Source organism: Equus przewalskii, chromosome 15, assembly GCF_037783145.1.
Source record: "Equus przewalskii isolate Varuska chromosome 15, EquPr2, whole genome shotgun sequence".
NCBI classification, from domain to species: Eukaryota; Metazoa; Chordata; class Mammalia; order Perissodactyla; family Equidae; genus Equus; species Equus przewalskii.
This window is the reverse complement of record NC_091845.1, coordinates 11,745,046-11,763,961: the sequence shown is the minus strand read 5'-3', so window position 1 is coordinate 11,763,961 and position 18,916 is coordinate 11,745,046. Positions and strand designations below refer to the sequence as shown.

The following is an 18,916-nucleotide window of genomic DNA, read 5'->3' as shown; positions in this document are numbered from 1 at the left end:
CCTGAGGGGTAGGCTTCTAATTTCACACACAGCTAAGGGCTGGCAGTGGTCCTTTCCTGAGACTTGGAGGGCGGCGCTACCTTCCCGCTCTCCCTCTGCCCTGCTCCAGAGCGCCGGCATATCTCAGAGGGGTTTGCTCCTGGATCCCACAGGACGTTAACAATCGGAAAGGCAATCTTGGCAGGCCACCACCCTGCCAAGGTGGCACTGCACAGATGGCCAGCTGAAACACACCCCTAGTCCCTCTGTGAAAGAGGCCTATTTACTTGTATGGAACTTCAACCTGAAGGACAGGCTTCAGATCTGGCACACAAATAGGAGGCTACAGACATGCTCTTAGGGAACAGAGGCCGGGGGACACCATCTGTGTGCTCTCTATCTGTCTCTCTCCAGCTGGACAGTGAGTCTGGACAGGAGCTTATACACTCATTTGGAGCCAATATTTTTGCAACTACTGTTCAACGGACCCTTCTAGATCGCCTTGCACTGGCAGCCAGTGGGGCTCAAGCTTGTGGTCCCACAGGACTGTATATCTTTGCATACTTTAAAAGCTGCTGCCTGAGTCTAGTTTCCAATCAGCCTGAATCTAGGTGCTGACTGAGACCTCCACTTTGGGATACTGACAAGTCTTGGCACACCCTCAACTGCTGGAGGTATTAAAAATATAGTAGTCTGCTTGGACAATCACGAAGTTTTGAGAGACAATCAAGAGCTAGGGCAGGATTGAACAATATGGTTCCTCTCCTATACAAGGCCACTCCCTCAAGACTGGGAAAGGTGATTGTTTCATCTAATGCAAGGAAACCAACACAGAGACTCAAGCAAAATGAAGAAACTACGGAATATGTTCCATGTGAAAGTTAACTCTCCAAGAATGAGAAATAGAATTGTGCTATATTTTCTTGGTATTTAGTGAAATATCATGTTTTCAGATTTTGACTTCCATCTTTTATCACGTTTATAGGTCCTTGGTTATTTTTGGCAACCCAGTGTTCATTTACCTTATTACTGACACCGACACTTCTCAGATTTTACCTGGGGATTCACTGTCTTCATTTCAATCCATCAAGTTTGGGAAGGCTGAATGCCCAGTTCAAAGGGCAAAGTTCATTGGGGATTTGCATAGCCTTTGGATTTGTTGAGGGACAAGAGGGGATCTAAGGCAGTTCAATCAACGTGAAAGTCAGAGTGAAAGTGTAAGGAGTACTGGGATAAATGTGCTCACACTTCTGGCTGATAAAAATGAGTCAACAAGGAAGTAGCCCTAGGATTGCCAAAGGCTACTTTTTGCGACTTCAAAGGGAAAGTCTGTCTAAGAAAAGAATTGTTCTAGGAGACAGAAGAGAAGCAGAGATGTTGATTCAGCTCCTGTAACCAACCATGCCTGAACTGGTATTTTTTCTTAGGTTATTCAATTATTTGATCCAAAAATTTTTCCTTTATATTTTCTATACCATTTAACTTGGAGGAATTTTCTTACATATTGTATAGTAAGAAAAGAAAGATGTAGAGGAATGTATATATTATGATCCTATTATCATAACACGATCAATACCAAGAAACCACCTCTCTCTCTCTTTCTCTCTCTCTCTCTCTCTCTCTGTCAGTTACGTAATCATGGAAAGTTGCACATTAAATTTTCAAACATTGGTTATCTAGAGGTGTGTGTTGCTGCAGGTGGAATTAGAAAAAAAAAGAGAAGGTGGGGATAGTCATGATGAATCATCTGTGATGATATCTGATTCACGCAACACCATTTGTAATTGCACATCAATATGAATGGAGATGTATGATAGAGATCAACAAAATGTTGATAGAGGTTGTCCCAGGGCCATGGGATTTTAGTTGATTTTTATTTCTTTATACATTAATATATTTTAGTTTTTTTAACAATAAGATATATTCAAAACAAATATCAGCTATAGGTGGAAAAATGGACAATATACTATTGTTTAACATTTCCCAATTTTTAAACAACTAGTCTTTAACTATTCAATTTATTAATAGCTCTTTTGGCAAGACAAATTTAATAATGCTTTAAAATGATGCTTTGGAAAATATATTAGTGAGACATTGGGTTCAATGAAGTTGAATGCATTTCTTTACAGACCATATATGATATGAAGGTACATAGTAAATCTCCAAGAGAGGGACCAAGCACTTAGCAGCTCTCAAATTTATTGGACCTGGACTACCCCTTGGGAGTAGTATAATATAGAGTTCATTTTTGGAAACACAGAGAAAATAGAACAACAACAACAAAAAAGAAGACATACTAAGATTTTAAAGTCATATATCTTTGGGGCCAGCCAGGTAGTGTAGTGGTTAAGCTCATAGGCTCCGCTTCAGCAGCCTGGGGTTCGTGGTTTCAGATTCCAGGCACAGACCTACACACCACTCATCAGGCCAGGCTGAGGCAGCATCCCACATACAAAACATAGAGGAGGATTGGCACAGATGTTAGCTCAGGGCCAATCTTCCTCATAAAAATAAATAAACAAATAAGGACATATGTCCTGGAGTCACATCCAAGACAGATGAATTACTTGATGTGTGACCTTAGACTAGTCACCTGCCTTCTCATGCCTCGTGGGTCTCATAGGGCTCCTTCCCAGGGTCATTATGAGAGTCAACTGCAATAAATATGATATCATATTTTAAAAAGTCTGTGGATTTGTAGGTTATCAATATTATTTTCTTTTGTGGTGTATATTCCCAAAACTTACAAAATAATAAAAATAATTTAAGTACATTTTGTATTACATTTTACACTCTTCCCTGCTGTGGCTACCATACCATGCACACACACACATACACAAACAACATACTCACAAATATATTCAAACTGTTTTTGTTTTACTTCGAAAGAAAAACATTGCATTTTTTATGTGGAGCATAAAGCATAATTTATTCTTACTGAGACTGAAAAAATGAAATCCCTTAAGAAAGCAGTCAACTTTCTGAATTAGTGGGGAAAAGGAAAGTGGCAAGATTAATTGTTCTGTTCATGTTCAATTTGGTCATACCAAACAGAAACTTAAATTGGTTTAGGCCAAAAAGGGGGAAATTATTATAAGGACTGGGGGCTGCTCTACTAAATCAAGGCAAGAAGTACAGTTGGTGCCCTTGAGAGGCAGGAAATGGAACTGGGCACCTCAGAAACAAAGGCCGGCATTCTCTCAGATTTCCTGCACATTATCTCCTTTCCACTCTTCATTCTTCCCTCTCTGGAGAGCTTCTTTGGCTTTCCTAAGCACAAGGCACTTGAGGGCTGCTCCCCAATGCCTGAGTCTGCATTTCTTTAATTCAGGTGACCAAGAAAGACACTTAACTCTCAGCCACAATTAGAAGTTCCCAAAGGAGAGATTTCTATTGGTCCAGTTAAGGTCAGCGTCTATCCTTGATCCAATCAGCTGCAAACATAGGACACTTAGCTACTATCTATAGATACCTATGTGGCTGGAGTTGGTAAAGCATTCAGAGAAGAGTGTGTTTGTGTCTTAGGCACCCGCCCCAAAAGGCATCTTACAACTAGTCACTGTTTTCCCTAACCTTGACCTCTCTCTCTCCTCTCTCTCAACTGAACTGGGGATACAAGTTTGTTAGTCTTTCAACACCCTTCCAAACCTGTGAAGTCTTGCCAAGATGGGGCCAAGGCTGCAGCAGCAATCTGGATCCTTCCCCCCTGGTTCAGATTTGCTCAAATATCTACAGAAAATATGGCTATCAATTCACCATGATGGTGAGAGAGGAACAGTGACCAGCTAAAAAAAACCAGAATAATCCAATACCATTTTCTTCTGATTTTGAATGCATTTTATGACTATGATTTTGGCAAAAGTATTGACAGCCTATACCATTCAAATTAGTTTGTATTTTCTAAACTTCAAATGAAGCACATAATACCACAGATATTTGTGATAAAAGAAATAACAGCATTGTGATTTGCGGTAAGGGATATCTCATGGAAAATTGGAAAGAAATCACTGTTAATGTACACTGATTGAAATAAATATATATTTATTGAATGGCTAATATATATCAGGCATGTTGGTAAATGACTTGCATGTGTTTTCACATTAAGTCTTCACAATACTCTTATGAGGAAAGTGTCATTTTTATTCCCATTTTATAGATGATGAAACTGAGGCTAAGATGTTTAATAACTTAGGCAAGAGCACACATCTAATTCTTAGGGCACTGGAATCCAGGTTGGTTTGGATCTGAGCCCTTACCTGGGTGCTATACTGCCTTCCCATCAGAAAGTTCACTTTCAGATAATTGAGAGACAATTGGGAGCTGACTGTTATGAAGGATAGTTACCCAAGACTCTGCAAAATGAGAGAATGTATTGGAACTCATGTGAGGCCATGCAGAGTATTTGTCACAAATTCATATAGTGTCCCTGGCCACTCTCTTGCTGACGCAGCTTTTGCAGAGGCTGAGCTTTAGCAGCCACACACTTATAGGCTAAGCTCTGCTATTCAGAAAGTTGACAATTTATTTCCTTCATTGCTACCAACTGGGCTGGAAAACAAAAGAACACTGCAATTTGTACAAAGAAGCTTCAGTCCAAGATGATCCTAATTCAGAATCAAGTAAGAGTATGAAATAAAAACAGAGGAAGGAACAATTCTATGCCACACAGGAAAGATGAGTTGGAAATAAAACCAGATTCATTGCATGATGTTAAAGTCTAATGAGGCGAAGCTCTGAGATGTTACAGGCAACATTCCTAAAGAAGTATGATCATCGGAGCATTAGAATGCTGTGTTTTTTTAGTGCGTCTTAAAGCAGTCACTCCGAACATGAATCACTTTAAGGGCTTTGTTCCATATAAATAATTGGTCTGTTACGTTAGTTCCTGGTGAATAACATAAAATGTTAATAAATGCTTTAAAACTTCAGAACTAGTAGTATACTCAAATAATACATTTCATAGCCGGTGGTATTTAGGAGACTGAATCCTACAGATCATTATTTGTATTTAACTCTCTAATTGACCTCTAACTTCCAGCACAAGTGCGGAAATCCAAATTTTATTTAGATAGATGTTCAATTACATATTTAAATAACTTTCACTGCTCACTTTTTGCTTTTTTTCTTTGATGAAATCATCAGTGTTTCAAATTAAAGGGACTTTAAAATATCTTACAGTCATGAAGAAAATTAACGGCATGCTTCTATTTTTCCCCTAAAAATTATACTAATTTAGGCCCAACGTGGTTTAAGCTTTGCCTGTTAAATGGACACATATTGGATTTTTTTAAGAGCCTATATCAAATCTCCTGATGTGCTAAATAATGTATAAAATTGCCTCCTGATTATCTATGAGTAGATTATTTGTCAAGTAGAAACTCCACTGCTAATTTCATATAGCAGATAGAAATTTTTCTTGCTTCTTCAGTTTTTTGAGTTCAAGAAGGCAAAGAATTGCAAAGTAATTAAGTACTTTATTTACATTAAGTAAATGCCAATCCAAATATAAATTATCTTTAAATTACCTTCTATTGAAACCACAGTACCTAGATTTATCAATATTTGACAGTATGTTCAAATGGCAGCCAGCATTTTTCTGTTTTTAGAAGCTTCTCCGACACCAGAGACTATTTAGATGCAAGATTTTTACCCAGACATAATTTCTCCAAAATTTACTATATTAACTAACTTGCCTTTTACATTTATTCCTAAAATAAATGACTAGAATGTCATATTGTTTAGACACACACTGAAAAGGTTTTGGTACCAATTCCAACATGTGGGGGGAGATTTCTCCCACACAACTAAAGAAACTCTCAGACACAGACACAAGCAGGGTGTCTGAGAATTTAATTCAGTTATGATGCTACCTACCCAGGGATAGCATCAGATTCCCCACATAAAGGGTTCAGTCCCACAAGACTTCCCTCACCCTGCCACGATACCCTACTTCGGAGGCCAGTTGCAAGTCCAGGCTGTCACCTATACTTCTGACTAACTTCCTATAGATGGGAGGTTCTCATGACCTTCTTCTCAGGTTCGATTAATTTGCTAGAGTGGCTCACAGAACTCAGAGAAAAATTTTACTTACTGCATCACCAGTTTATTATAAAAAGATGTAACTCAGGAATAAGCAGATGGAAGAGATGCATACGGCAATGTATGGAGAAAGGGCGCGGAGCTTCCATGACTTCTCCAGGGGCGTCACTCTCCCAGAACCTCCACGTGTTCATCAACCCGGAAGGGAGCTCTCTGAATCTTGTCCTTTTTGGGTTTTTGTGGAGGCTTAATTACTTAGGTATGATTGATTAAATCACTGGCCATTGGTAATAAGAATTCAACCTCTGGCTCCTCCCCCCTCAGTCAGTGGTTGGAGGGTGGGACTGAAAATTCCAGCCCTCTAATCACATCATTGGCTCCAACAGGCAACCAGCCAACATCTTTAGGTGAGTTCCAAAAATCACCTCATTAACATAACAAAAGATCTTTGTTGCTTTCAATACTTAGGAAATTCCAAGTGTTTTAGAAGATCTATGCCGGAAATGAGGATGAAGACCAAATATATACTTCTTACCATAAATTAAATCACAATATCACAGACACACATGCACAGACTAAGTCCCTAGAAAAAGAGGTGTTAACTTTTAAAACCCAGAATTCATTGAATAATTCAAAGCTGTGATCTGAGGCTCAAGATTTATGGACTTCCTAGGAAATGTCATCCTACCCTTTCATAATGTGCTTTTGACTTAGCCATTTTTAAATGAGCAATTCCAAGTTAATTAGAAACTAGGCTCTTCTAGAAACCTGTGGATAGTACTGAAGGGAGTAGCTGAGGACTCTGTTCCATGACTGAGAGCAAAATACACATCCCTGTGAAAGATGGCTTTATTTTGACAATGCATCCCGCGCAGAGTCCAGAATCATTCCTCAGCTGTAAATTCAGGATTCTATCATTGAAGCCATGGTGGCTGGTGGAGCATTGCTATCTCTTTTCACAGATGGTACTCCCCTGAGAGCTGAGTGAAATACAGGATGACTTCCCATCTTCTTTCAGGAAAGGCAAAGAATATCACTTGCTGCCTTTCTTGTGTATTGCGGTCTCCTCAGCCACGTCTGAACTCGCGAATTGCTAGTTTATATTTCACTGTAAATGGACCCTTCTAAGACACAGGTTACTTATGGTCTGTGGTGAAAAGTGTTACCTAAGAGACCTATCTTTCTAATAGGAAGAGTGAGACACAGCCTGTATTCAATATCTGGAAAGCTTCTGAGGGCCTCGCATTATTACATTAACACATTAGTTGGTAAGTGAACAATGAGTAACTCAATTTCTTAGTGAAGTAGTTTAACAAATGCCTTCAGCTCAATCTTTTCCCAATACTTGTCCCCCACCCAGACTTACACACTTACTTTTCTGGAAAGTCTTTAGCATCTATGATTCTTACTAAAAAACTACTGCTGAATGGCAATTAGAACCTTGGTGAGAGAATCAGGAAAAAGGATGAGCTGGAGAATTAGCAAATGATCTACTGGCAAAGTGAAACTTGTCCTCACGTTTCCTTTTGAATGCTGAGAGTTTCCAATAAGGAATTCGACATCAAGGAGATCGGTGCATTTATTCACTGGGAAGCTTACTGTGCTTGGTTCTCTTACTTCTATGAGAAGACTCAGAAACTGAAGAGGCCCAAATTAATAACAATTAATAAGCACTCCTTTCATTTAAGAGATTGCAAAGGATGAGTCTTACACTTTTGACATTTCCAGAAAGTAGAGTCATCTGATTAAATCTTTGGTAACATTGCATCCGACAAGAAGACAAATTTTCCTTCCAAAATATGTTTTAGTAGAGAAAGAATAAGCAGTTTTTACTTCCTTTCTTCTCTTTTCCCAAGCCAAGGTGTCTGTCTGTAGCTAAGAAACCATCAATGACATAAACTTTTCCTACTGTGAGCCACAAGAATAATATATTTTCTTCTGGATATTTGAATAGAAGTTGTTCCAACTTTAGGTGAAGGCCCTGAGACACACAAAGGAATCCTATAGATAATAATAGTAAACATATTTATGAAATACTATTTGCCAGGCACTTGTGTAAGCTATGATTCTGGCAGCTGCAAGTAAGAGGAATGACACAAGAAATTTGCTGGCTCATATAACTCAAAGTCCATGGTCAGAATTGGCATCAGAGACCACTGGGCCAAGGGCTCAAGTGATATAACAAGGGCTGTGGTCCATCTCAGGCTCTACTGTGGACAGGAAGGTGGAAGGCTGAGATGGTGGTTGTGGCTCGAGCTTGACTTCTTTGGTTTGGGTCTAGTGACAAATGCCATTTTCCAACAATTAAAGAAAAAGCTAAGGGTTGACTCTGATGGACTCTTTGACCTAGTTTTGATCCTTGTGTTGGACCCTGAAGCATGTAGGGGATATGGTAGAACGAGGATTAATTTATACCTACTTGTCATGTTTCAGCCCTGGAGGAAGTGGTTGGGATCTACCTGAAATTTACTGAGTGGGAATGAGGGATGGATGATTCTCCAGAGTAAAATCTGGGGTTTAATTGCAGAAATAGGTCAAACAGATGCTGGATTACCCCAGATCAACAGATGCCTACCTTATTGCTTCACATATATTTTACAATATTGGTTTATTTAATCCTTGCAAAAACCCTATAGCAGAAGTAAAGTTATGGTATCACATATCAGGGTTGTGGTAGAGCTGGGCTTTAGACTCAGAGCTATCTGTCTGCCAAGCCTGGACCTTAACGTCTTCTCTACATGCCTCTCTAAAGGCATAGGAAACCCCCGAGGAGGGTGGGAGTAGGGTAGCGGTGGCATCTTCAGAATATTTTTGGCAGTGTCTGAATCAGACTGCTCAACGGCAGAGTCTGCAGATCCAGGGACAGTGGAGCTAGATTTGGGACATTGAGTCTAAGAGCAGTTAAAATTAAAATTTTAAAAATTCATTTAATTAAGGAATTAATGACTCCATGCAAAGCCTGCATCCTAATGACAATAAGGCCATGGAGTCCAGAAACATGGTTAACTCATAGATTTACCTTACACCTGCCAGACTAGAAATGGGCAAGCATGAAACTAGGCCTGTTTGCACACTCTCCTCCGATGTTTAAGACCTCAATAATAACATGGCGTCTAATGCACGTGTGAAGAATGTGTGCCACACAGGCTCAGAAAGACATTTCATAATTTTTAGGACCAATTAAAATTTTATTAAAAAATCTGAATAAGGAGCAGGGCAGAGAACTCAATCAGAAACTTTTTAAAGGGTGGCAGTTGAGAACCTAACCACCCACACACTCAGCCTGGACACGGGGAAACAAAACCACACCCTAATATCTACATGGACATCACTCTGCTATTCCTCCTTTCGTTACTGAGATTTCTTTTCCCACAACCCTCCCTTCCTTGCAAATGGTCCATTACGGGAGCTTCCCAAAAGGCCTATCAACCCTTCAACGGGTTGTACCCTAAGATTCTTTGAATCCTTCACCTCAAAATGCTCATAAGACTCAAATTACTTGCTTTTTTCACTATTCTTACACTGTTCTATCATGATTCCCTTACCTAATCCCAATCAAGTCTCTGCATTGAAAGCCCTACCATAAACCAAACTTCCAATTTCCAGTAAATTCTGGCATTACTATCCCCCTTCTGAGAGACAGTCAAGCATTTTCAAGGTGAGTTTCTCTCTTGCTGCGGTAAGCAATAAATTCAGCTTTACCTTATCAACTTTACCTTATCAAACCAATCAAGGTTGTATTGGTGATATCTGGGGAGACATATTTTTTTTTCCGAGGAAGATTAGCCCTGAGCTAACATCTGTGCCAATCTTCCTCCACTTTATATGTGGGTCACTGCCACAGTATGGCTGATGAGTGGTGCAGGTCCATACCCAGGATCTGAACTAGTGAACTCAGGCTGCTGAAGAAGAGCACGCTGAACTGAACCACTATGCCACAGGGCCAGCCCCTGGGGGGACATCTTTTGATGAAGTCTATAACAACAATTCTCACTCTTGGGAGACAATTTTGTCTCCCAGAATACATTTGGTAATATCTGGAGATTGGCAGGAGGGTAGGAGGGTGGTTGCTGCTGGCATCTAGTGGGTAGAGACCAGGAATGATGCTGAACATCCTACGCTGCACAGGAAAGGCCTCCACAACAAAGAATTATCCTGCCCAAAATGTCAATAGTGCTGAGGATGAGAAATCCTGTTCTATAATAATTCATGGCACCTCTGCCCAGTCTAGATGAGTCAGTTGTATTTTAGGCTACCTCTTTCAACACATATGCTATCCCAAGTGCTAATGAGATGGTAAGCTGTAGGTGCCTCATTCCAAGTATCTAGCACACCTCAATTCTGTCCTCAGGGCGACTTGGTTGATTCATCAGAAATCTTGAAGTTGAAGAGACCTCCAGGATAACCCTTCAAGGCCAATAATACTAGAAATGCCAAGTAGTGGGAAGAACACAGATGTTAGCAGAACACCTGGATTCTAGCCTCTGATCTGTTACAAATCAGGGGAAAGTCACTTTGGTGCCATAGTCTATATCTGTAAAAATAAGAGTTTTGCTATCAGTGGTATTCAGAATCCCTAACGGCACCAGTACCCTAAGACACTGTGAGTCCAGGGTCTGACAACAGGCTCATGAAGAAGGACTTGTGGTCTTTCCCGTGCAGACTGAAGTACACTAGAGGACCCTCCTGAGATTCAGTATGACTGATGAAAGAGAAGATGATCCAGAAGGCCTGCACGTTTCTGGTGTGCAGCCCTGGTTTTGTAAGTGTCCCTGAGGTTTCATAGCCTGGGTATATATTCCAGATAAAGCTTCTAGCCCTGAAACGATGAAGGTCCCTTTTCACATAAGCAATCATTCAAAAAAATAGCTCAGTTCCAAAACCCTAAACCCAATCCCACCCCAACACACATGTCAAGGAACCTACCTCCTTCTTGACTGAGACCAACCTAGGACGGCAAATACAAGAATGCATATTTTGATATTTCTTCTTCACTCAGTTTCTTATTCTTCTCCCTCAGGTAAAACCAGTCCTTCCCTATGCTCTCAGTATTTTCTGAACACGTATTTGTTACAGTCCCAGTTAAGTTTCCTCTTTGATTGTGTGGTAGGTACCAAAAACAACAAAAACAAAATAGATAAAATCACTCTTGCAAGTTGCCTGAAGCTGTTCACTTCTCCAGGAAGCGATGAAGATTTTGTACGTGGAGAAAGAAAGCTGTTTTGGGGAGGAGGGGGACAGTTTAATGGGCATTTAATTATGCCAAGACTAAACCCACAAGCTGTTCTGAAAGCAAAGTGGAAACAATGAGAAGCAAAACTGTTCCACAGTGTTGAATCAAGACTTGTCCTTCCTGGATAAGGAAATTGTCATATTAATTGATTTTGGGTTTCTACTGAAAAGAGTGAAAATAAGGAGACTTTGAGAAGATGGGAGAGAAAATTAATTGATTTCCATGGAGGTAAGCTACAGAAAAATATGTGCCACTTGGTCTAGTGAGAACAGAGGTGTGTCTCAAGAGATGTGGCGAGAGAGAGAACAGATGAAGGACTTCTGAAAAAAGTTATGACTGGTGGGCTAAACATGGGAAGGAACGCTTCTATCTGATAAGAGGTGTTCATTCTTCCTTTCTTGCATTGTAATTTTGCCCTTCAGTAAATTTTGGCCTCCTCTAAGACCTAGTGGCAATCAAGTGTTAGTGATGCTTGAAGAATTAAAAGCTTTGTGGAAAATGAGTTAGGTGAAAAATAGAATTTTGTTGTGGCAATTATGAGATGGCCAAGAATGATGAAAGAAAAAGTTGGAAGTAGAAGTTTGTCACAAGAGGCAAAAAACAACTAGGGCAATGCAAATTGTTTTATAGAGATAGTCCAAAGCACTTGAGGAGGGTACTGGACTCGAATCAGTTACTGGGCAGGTGGAAGTAAATTGTGGTTATTTGGAAATTAAAGAGAAAGTAGAATCCCAAATCCTGGGACATTTTGTGTGGCGGATTTTATCTCCTTTCTTCTTTGCTGTATATGCTTAATAACTATCTGTTAAATTAAAAGAGAAAGAGAGAAACATATGAGTGCAAAAAATATCAATACTGAATTTCCAGGACCATCTTCCAGTGATTAAAACGTTGTCTGTAGGGAGCAGTTATTTCTCCTGATTAATTGGCTATCTACATAATTGATTGTTCTCAGGAAATCAATCATAATTAAGGACATAGGGATGTATGATTAGATATTGACATTTACTTACCAGGTTTTCAGAACTAAGAAGGAAAGGAGAAAGAACAAACTGGAAATAATGCAAAAGATAAGGCACAGAATAAAGAAAAACAAGGCAATTACATTCTGGGCTAATTTCTTGGTCAAATAGAAAAGGCAAAATCTCCTCAACTATGGGAAAGTGCTTCCCAGGGATGGGTGAGTCAAGTGAATGTCACCTTTAAAAACAAAAAGATAAAATAAAGAAAAAACAACCACCACCAAGAAAAAGTACGTATGCTTACCTGAAATTGACTGATTAGCTGCATCATGAATTAGATGCACTAGAAGATCATCAATTTTCCATTTTGCTAGTCCAGCAGAACCTAAGAGAGACCAAGCTAAGCCAATTTACATCAGATGACCTGTTAACCAGCAGAAAACAACTAATTACCTGACAAAATTAAGATGCCTGCCACCTAGAAAAGCTGTAGCTCATTTTACTAAAACTTTAGAATTTATATGCCTATAGATATTCCCTACTTGAACTTCGTAAGGGAAGGGTCCATGTCTGATGTGCCCTCTTTGTCTAGACCAGGAGTAGGCAAACTACAGCCTACCGTCTGGCTGGACGCCTATTTTTGTAAATAAATTTTTATTGGAACACAGCTATGCCCATTCATTTACGTATTGTCTTTGGCTGCTTTTGCACTACAAAGACAGAATTGACTAGTTGTGACAGAGGCCATATGGCCCAACAAACCTAGAATATTTACAATCGGTCCCTTTATAGGACATGTTTCCCAACTCCTGGTCTAAGTTCTTGCTATTCAAAGCGTGGTTCCTTGACAAGCAGCATCAGCATCAGCATCAGCATCATCTCAGATCTTGTTGGAAGTGTAGCATCTCATGCTCTAACCCAGACCTATCATAACAATAATTTTATTTTTTAAAAATCCCCAAGTGATTGATGTGAAGTTTGAGAAACTGTGATCTGGAATAAAGTCTGAGTCTTAGGAGGTTCCAATAAATAATTGTTCAGAGGGTGAATAACTAGACCAATATGCAACCAAACTCAATCAATAGATGCTCATTTACTATGTATGATGTAACTGACCTTTGGCTAAGTCTGGAAAAAGAGTTAGAGAAATGATTCTTGCCCTTTAAGTGTTTAAAATTATTTAGGGCATAAAAGTAGCAGATGTGAAACAGAGAATATTAGAACAGAGCACACCTGATAATAAGCTGATTGTATGTTGCAAATGGTAAGTGATGAAGCAGAAATCATACTGGAACCTGAAAGGAATAGAAAAATGCATCAGATATGAGTGGCTTTGGACTGATTAGGGTGGTGTCTTAGATATGGTTCATAAATACAAACCTGAGGAGTGAAGTGTCCCTTAGTTTATCCAAGGGCTTTTTGAATTACAAAGAAGAAACGGAATATGCTCAGACAAATGGCTCCAAGGCTCTTGGCGAAGTGGATAAATGCATGAGCACATGCGTTTTTATGGCAAGTAAATTAGGCTGTAAATCAAGGAACAAAAGATACAACTGAACATTCCAGCAGTTAAAATGTGACAAGAAACACCTGAACAGACTCTGATAAGATAATTGACAATGGCATAGTGAATTAAATATCTGCAGTAGAATTAGCTGGAGTAAACCTCATCTTTTTTCCATGTTAAATGCTAATTTCATAAGAATAAGGTAATCACAAAGTCACAATCCTGCCACCTTTTGTTTTTGCTATTGAGCTGTTTATAAGCACTTAATTTAGCGATTTGATGTCAGCTTCTGTCCTCTCAGAATAAATAATATTTCTCAGAAAATTCGGGTGCTTTTTAGCTCTCTGAAGACTATCCCCTACTTGACATAATTGATAATATTCAAGGAAAACAGAACACCGTCTTTGGAGAAAGAGGCCCCCACCAATCTATTTGTTGTACATTTGTTTAAGTGAGGTACTGAGACTACAGTTTTCCATTTAGAATCTCAAAACAAAAGGCCACTGATCAGTATGGTCTCTAACTGACTTTCTGAATTGAGAAAAAACAAATCTTTTTTGTTGTTTTTATAATCTTGGAGGCAGAAACGAGTCATGGGGGCACAGGCGGTAAGACGAAGTGGATTCTTAACTACTCCTGTGGATTTGATGGGTCCAGAGGGTTTGACTCACAGACTTCTATGTCCTGAAATTTAACATTTCAAGATGCTTAGGGCACTTCCTGTGCCTACATTCTAGGTTTATCTGCTGTGAAAACACTAGGGCTGAGGCAACAAGGAAAGAGAGTGAGGACATCAGTTTGTAAAGGAGCAGTGAGTTTTTAGAACAGGGATCTCATGATGTCATCGTGTTTCAGCTTCCTACATCCTATAACCCTCTGTCCCCAAGCCATATCCCTATGTCCCTAAGCCTTGCTCACAATGTGTGTGTGTATGTCTCTGGGGGTTGAATATGGTGGCCTGAGACTCCTCCTTCATTCTCATGGCCCCAGCTTTCCACTCAGACGGTATGGCCCCAGTTTGAATACTAATATGTATTAGAAACTTAGAAGCTTGAATTCAGGAGAGGATCAGAGAGATCTTCCTGTGCTACTCACATGTGTATTTCTTGCCTTCTGTTTGAACTCTGGAGAATGAATGGGTTGAGCGAACTGGAGGAATCACATCTTACAACTCCTAGTGAGTTTCCTATTCCACAAAAAGTAGGTTCTAAGTGTTTTGGGTACTGACTCAGAGTTTGATAGCGTAGTATCCTGAGGAGAAGGCGAGATGGATCTGAACTCTTACATTCTCATCATGGTAACAATAAAATGCAATCCTTTCTTATACAAACTGGCTTTGCCATTGGGTGTTGGTTTACTTATCTGTGAAATTAAGAGAGTAGCTAAAATGCTGAGGTCCCAAAGCTGGTTCATCAATGGAATCAACTGCGGGAGTCAAAGAACAGATCACTTGGCCTCATACCTCTCATACTCCTACACCCTCACCCCCAGATACTGATTTGCTAGTTCTAGGTAGGGCCCAGAAATCTATATTTTTAAATGTTCCCAGAGTGTTCTGATTTTCAAAAAGGTTTGGGAATCCCTGGATTAGATGATTTCAATGTTTTCCTTTATTGATAAAAAAATTGTCATGATTTGATTTCAATGAGCTAAACAGGTTTAATGAGTGTGGTTTGTTTATTTCTATTTCCATATTATGTTGAGTTCTGTTCCTTATCTTTTTGTTTTTTTGCTGCATAAATACCATTTCCTAGATAACTTAGTCTCTTAATATTCAATATCACTTCTGTAGTTTAAACATAGTCTTTTTTATTTATCACTGAAGAAATTAAAGAATGCATGCAGTATGCCAGCTATAATTTCCTGATTTCAAAGTAGCTAGTGACATGTTTTTTATCAAATTCTGCATCCTGTCATTCATTTAAAAATGTTTATTGGGTGCTTCCTATGTGCCAGCCACCATCTTAGGCACTTGGGCTGTTAATAAAATAGAAATTCCTGCTTTTGTTGAGCTTATATTCTATATTTCACTGCATTCTATTCTATATTCTATTCTATTGAATTTAGCCTCTGTATTAGAGGCTCGGCACAAATTACAAATAATTACAAATTATCCTGCCACCAAATACCCTTGGACCATATCCTGCTTACTTGTGTTTACCATGATTTCATTTTGGATTGTCTTAATTTTTATTCTTCCTATTTTCCAATGACTTCCTTTTTACATGAGTGCTATTGACCCTCTCTTCATCTTCCCAGGCTGAATTTGCTTTCTGAGGCTTTTCCTAGGCTTCTGCTCCAGGGAGCTCTAGTTTCTTGAAGTTTGTATCTCCCGAATAAAGAAACTAATCATATTTTCAAATGTTAAGAGACATATTAGATAATAAGCTATATAAGTCAATCCTGTTTGTGGTTACAGGTGAAAGAAAATCCAATCCAAACTGACTTAAGCACAAAAGAGAATTTATTGGTTCAGATAACCAAGAACTTCAGAGATTAGGTTTGGCTTCAATTACAGCTTGGTCTGGGTGACCAAAGAATGCAATCAGGAATCTGCCTCTCTGAATCTCTTAAATGTTTTCCTCTGCTTAGCTTTGATCTCAGAAAGACTCTCCTCATGTGGTGGTGTCTTGAGGGTTCCCCAAGATCACTGCCAGGTTCAGTGATTCACTAGAGGACTCATGGGTCTCAGCACATGGTTGTCCTCATGGCTATGATTTATTACAGTGAAAAGCTGCAAAGCAAAATCAGCAAAGGGAAAAGCTGCAGGAGGCAAAGTCCTGAGGAACCTAGACCCAATGTTTCCAAGAGTCCTCCCCCACTGGAGTCCCACAGGATGCACTTAATTCCTCAGCAGCAATTTGTGACAGCACACGTGAATGTTGTCTACCAGAGAAGCCCGTTACAGACTCAGTGCCTAAGTTCTAGTAGGAGCTGGTCATGTAGGCACCCTCTGCCAAACATCTACCAAAATTCTAGACTCCACAAGGAAGGCAGGTGTTCAGCATAAACCACACTGTTGTTACAAACAGTTGAGGAACCAGGAGCCACTCTTATCCATTAAGGCAGAGGGAACCCTCTGAAATCCGAGCTGCCAAATGCATTCAAAATGCTGAGAGCCAATGTTGCCAGCAGGCCTTTCTAGGGATAAGCACTCTCAAGCCTGCCATGTTAACACTCTTCTGTACAGGTGGCCACAGTGGTCACTAGTAACTCTATACATACAGTCTCCAAGCTTGGCAACTCCTCCAAAGAGATGCATCCTTTTTCCAATAAATCTAGAAAAATGTTTATGTCAGAAACTGGCCAGATGTTCCCCAAATCCAATTCCTCTCCTTCCTGGGCCCATAAGAAGACTATCTTTACCAGTCTCTCCCTCAGTAGGTCATGAAGTAGCATTCTAGTTGATGGAGTGTGAGCAGAGCGATGCGTGTCACTTCCAGGCCAGCCCATAAAATCCCTCCAGATGTGGTTCTCCACGTTCTTTCCCTTCTTAACGCCAACTTGAGGACCACATTATGGTTTTGGAGACCAAGCATTAAAGATGGTGGAGACAGAACATGGACAGAGCCTGAGCCCCTGAATCACTACTTTGGGAAGAACTACCCACCATTAGGAAAACCTATTTTGGACTTTATTTGTACAAGAAATAAACTTCAGTTTATTGGAAGCATTCTACGTTTTGGGGTTAGTTTGTAATAGCAGTTAGCATTAACTCACCTAATCCATTTTGGAATCACCCTTAAAGGACTAGTTAGGTCACACGCCTCTCCCAAAACAATGATCATTTCTGGTATGTATGTGTATGTTGTTGGTGTTTGTCTCATCAGCCAAGCTTAGGTGATGTGCTCACCCCTGAAAAAGGCTCAGTCCTTCTCCCAGCATCTGGAATGATTTGGAGGAGGGGGGTAGTTTTCCAGAAGACTAGTGGATTGTATTAGGAAAAAACCAATTCAGGGTAGCTGAACAGCAAGTGTCTAACTCACAGATTATCCACTCTCTGAGTCCACTGAAGCCTCAGCTCTGTTCTGCCCGGTAGCCCTTAGCGATGCCAGCACTCATTAAATTTGTGGAATGCATGAGTGCACGTATAGAAGGAAACCAGAAAATCAGCTCACAAACCTTTTTTTCACCTCTTTTCCTCAAGTGCAGCATTATTTAAATGAATTTGAACTTTCTCAACTCTCTCTCTCCCTTTGCCCCTGTTCAAGCATAACCTAAACTGCACTTTAAACCGAGCATGGATTTAATGAGTCAACACAAGTCTCTCTGCAGTCTACTTATGTTAGGGCTATGTCTATAGAATATTCAGATCCTCAGGTGTCCTTGAAACTAGGGAATGGATACACAAACGTGGCAAATGACTACAGCAGAAAATAATTTATATTGGCAAACCCAATCGTGGTATATAGAACAATTGACCAATATATATGTTCTAGCAATTTTTTATTTAATTTATAAAAATTGTTATCACTAATAATAATACAAAGAGGAAAATAACAGTCATTCATAAACTCACTACCAGAGGTAAGAAATATGAATTTCTTTGTGGTCCTCAATCATCTGTGTGTGTATATCTACTTGTTATTAAGTTCCACCACACCTGGGAGTTGATGCTGGCACAATCTATTATCACAATGATCCTGATCTCTCTAGGAGCTGACAACTAACTGTCTTAGAGATCAAAGTATGATACAAAAATATTTCTTTCCTCTTCCTTTCTGGAAGTTTTTCAATTGATATTCAATCCCTTTTATTAGGTACTCAGGAGTCCGTTCCCAATCGGTCTTCCTTTTCTACCTCTCCATCTTTCTCCTCTCAATCCAAAGAATGCTCAGGGTTCCAGATCCTTCTGATCCTTTCTACATCTCTTGTGTCCATGTAACCTCTTCCTGAAATGTTCCCTCTAACCTAGGAGGGTGACAGTAGATACCCACAGTTGTCAGAGTAAAGCATGGATAAGTTAAACAAACCAGATAAAAATAGGACTTATAAGTTTATTTTGAGTAATTACATGTAAGGCATATAGAATAGTGCCTGGCACGTTGTAAGCACTTTGCTTATATTATGATTGCTCTTTCTGTTGATTTCCTTTTATAACAGTTTGAATGCATTATTGTTCTAAAGGCTCCCTCTCCATCTTTGATAGGCAATGAGGAGGTAAGGTAGTAAAGGGGGTAGAAACTATTCTGCCAT

The 18,916-nt window shown here is 39.6% G+C and overlaps 1 long non-coding RNA gene across 2 annotated transcripts in view; it reads right to left on the bottom strand.

Moving 5' to 3' along the window:
• Positions 1-11,859: 11,859 nt before the first annotated feature.
• The window catches only part of LOC139076033 (uncharacterized), an 85,609-nt gene continuing 78,552 nt past the window's right edge, over positions 11,860-18,916 (bottom strand). Inside the window, exons 5-8 of one of the 2 annotated variants that reach the window (XR_011527259.1) lie at positions 13,594-13,739; positions 13,447-13,508; positions 12,518-12,637; positions 11,860-12,053 (exon numbers count right to left, since the gene is read on the bottom strand). This is a non-coding gene — a long non-coding RNA (uncharacterized lncRNA). The remainder of the gene's footprint in view (positions 12,054-12,517; positions 12,638-13,446; positions 13,509-13,593; positions 13,740-18,916) is intronic. The other variant, XR_011527260.1, reaches the window with a different exon arrangement.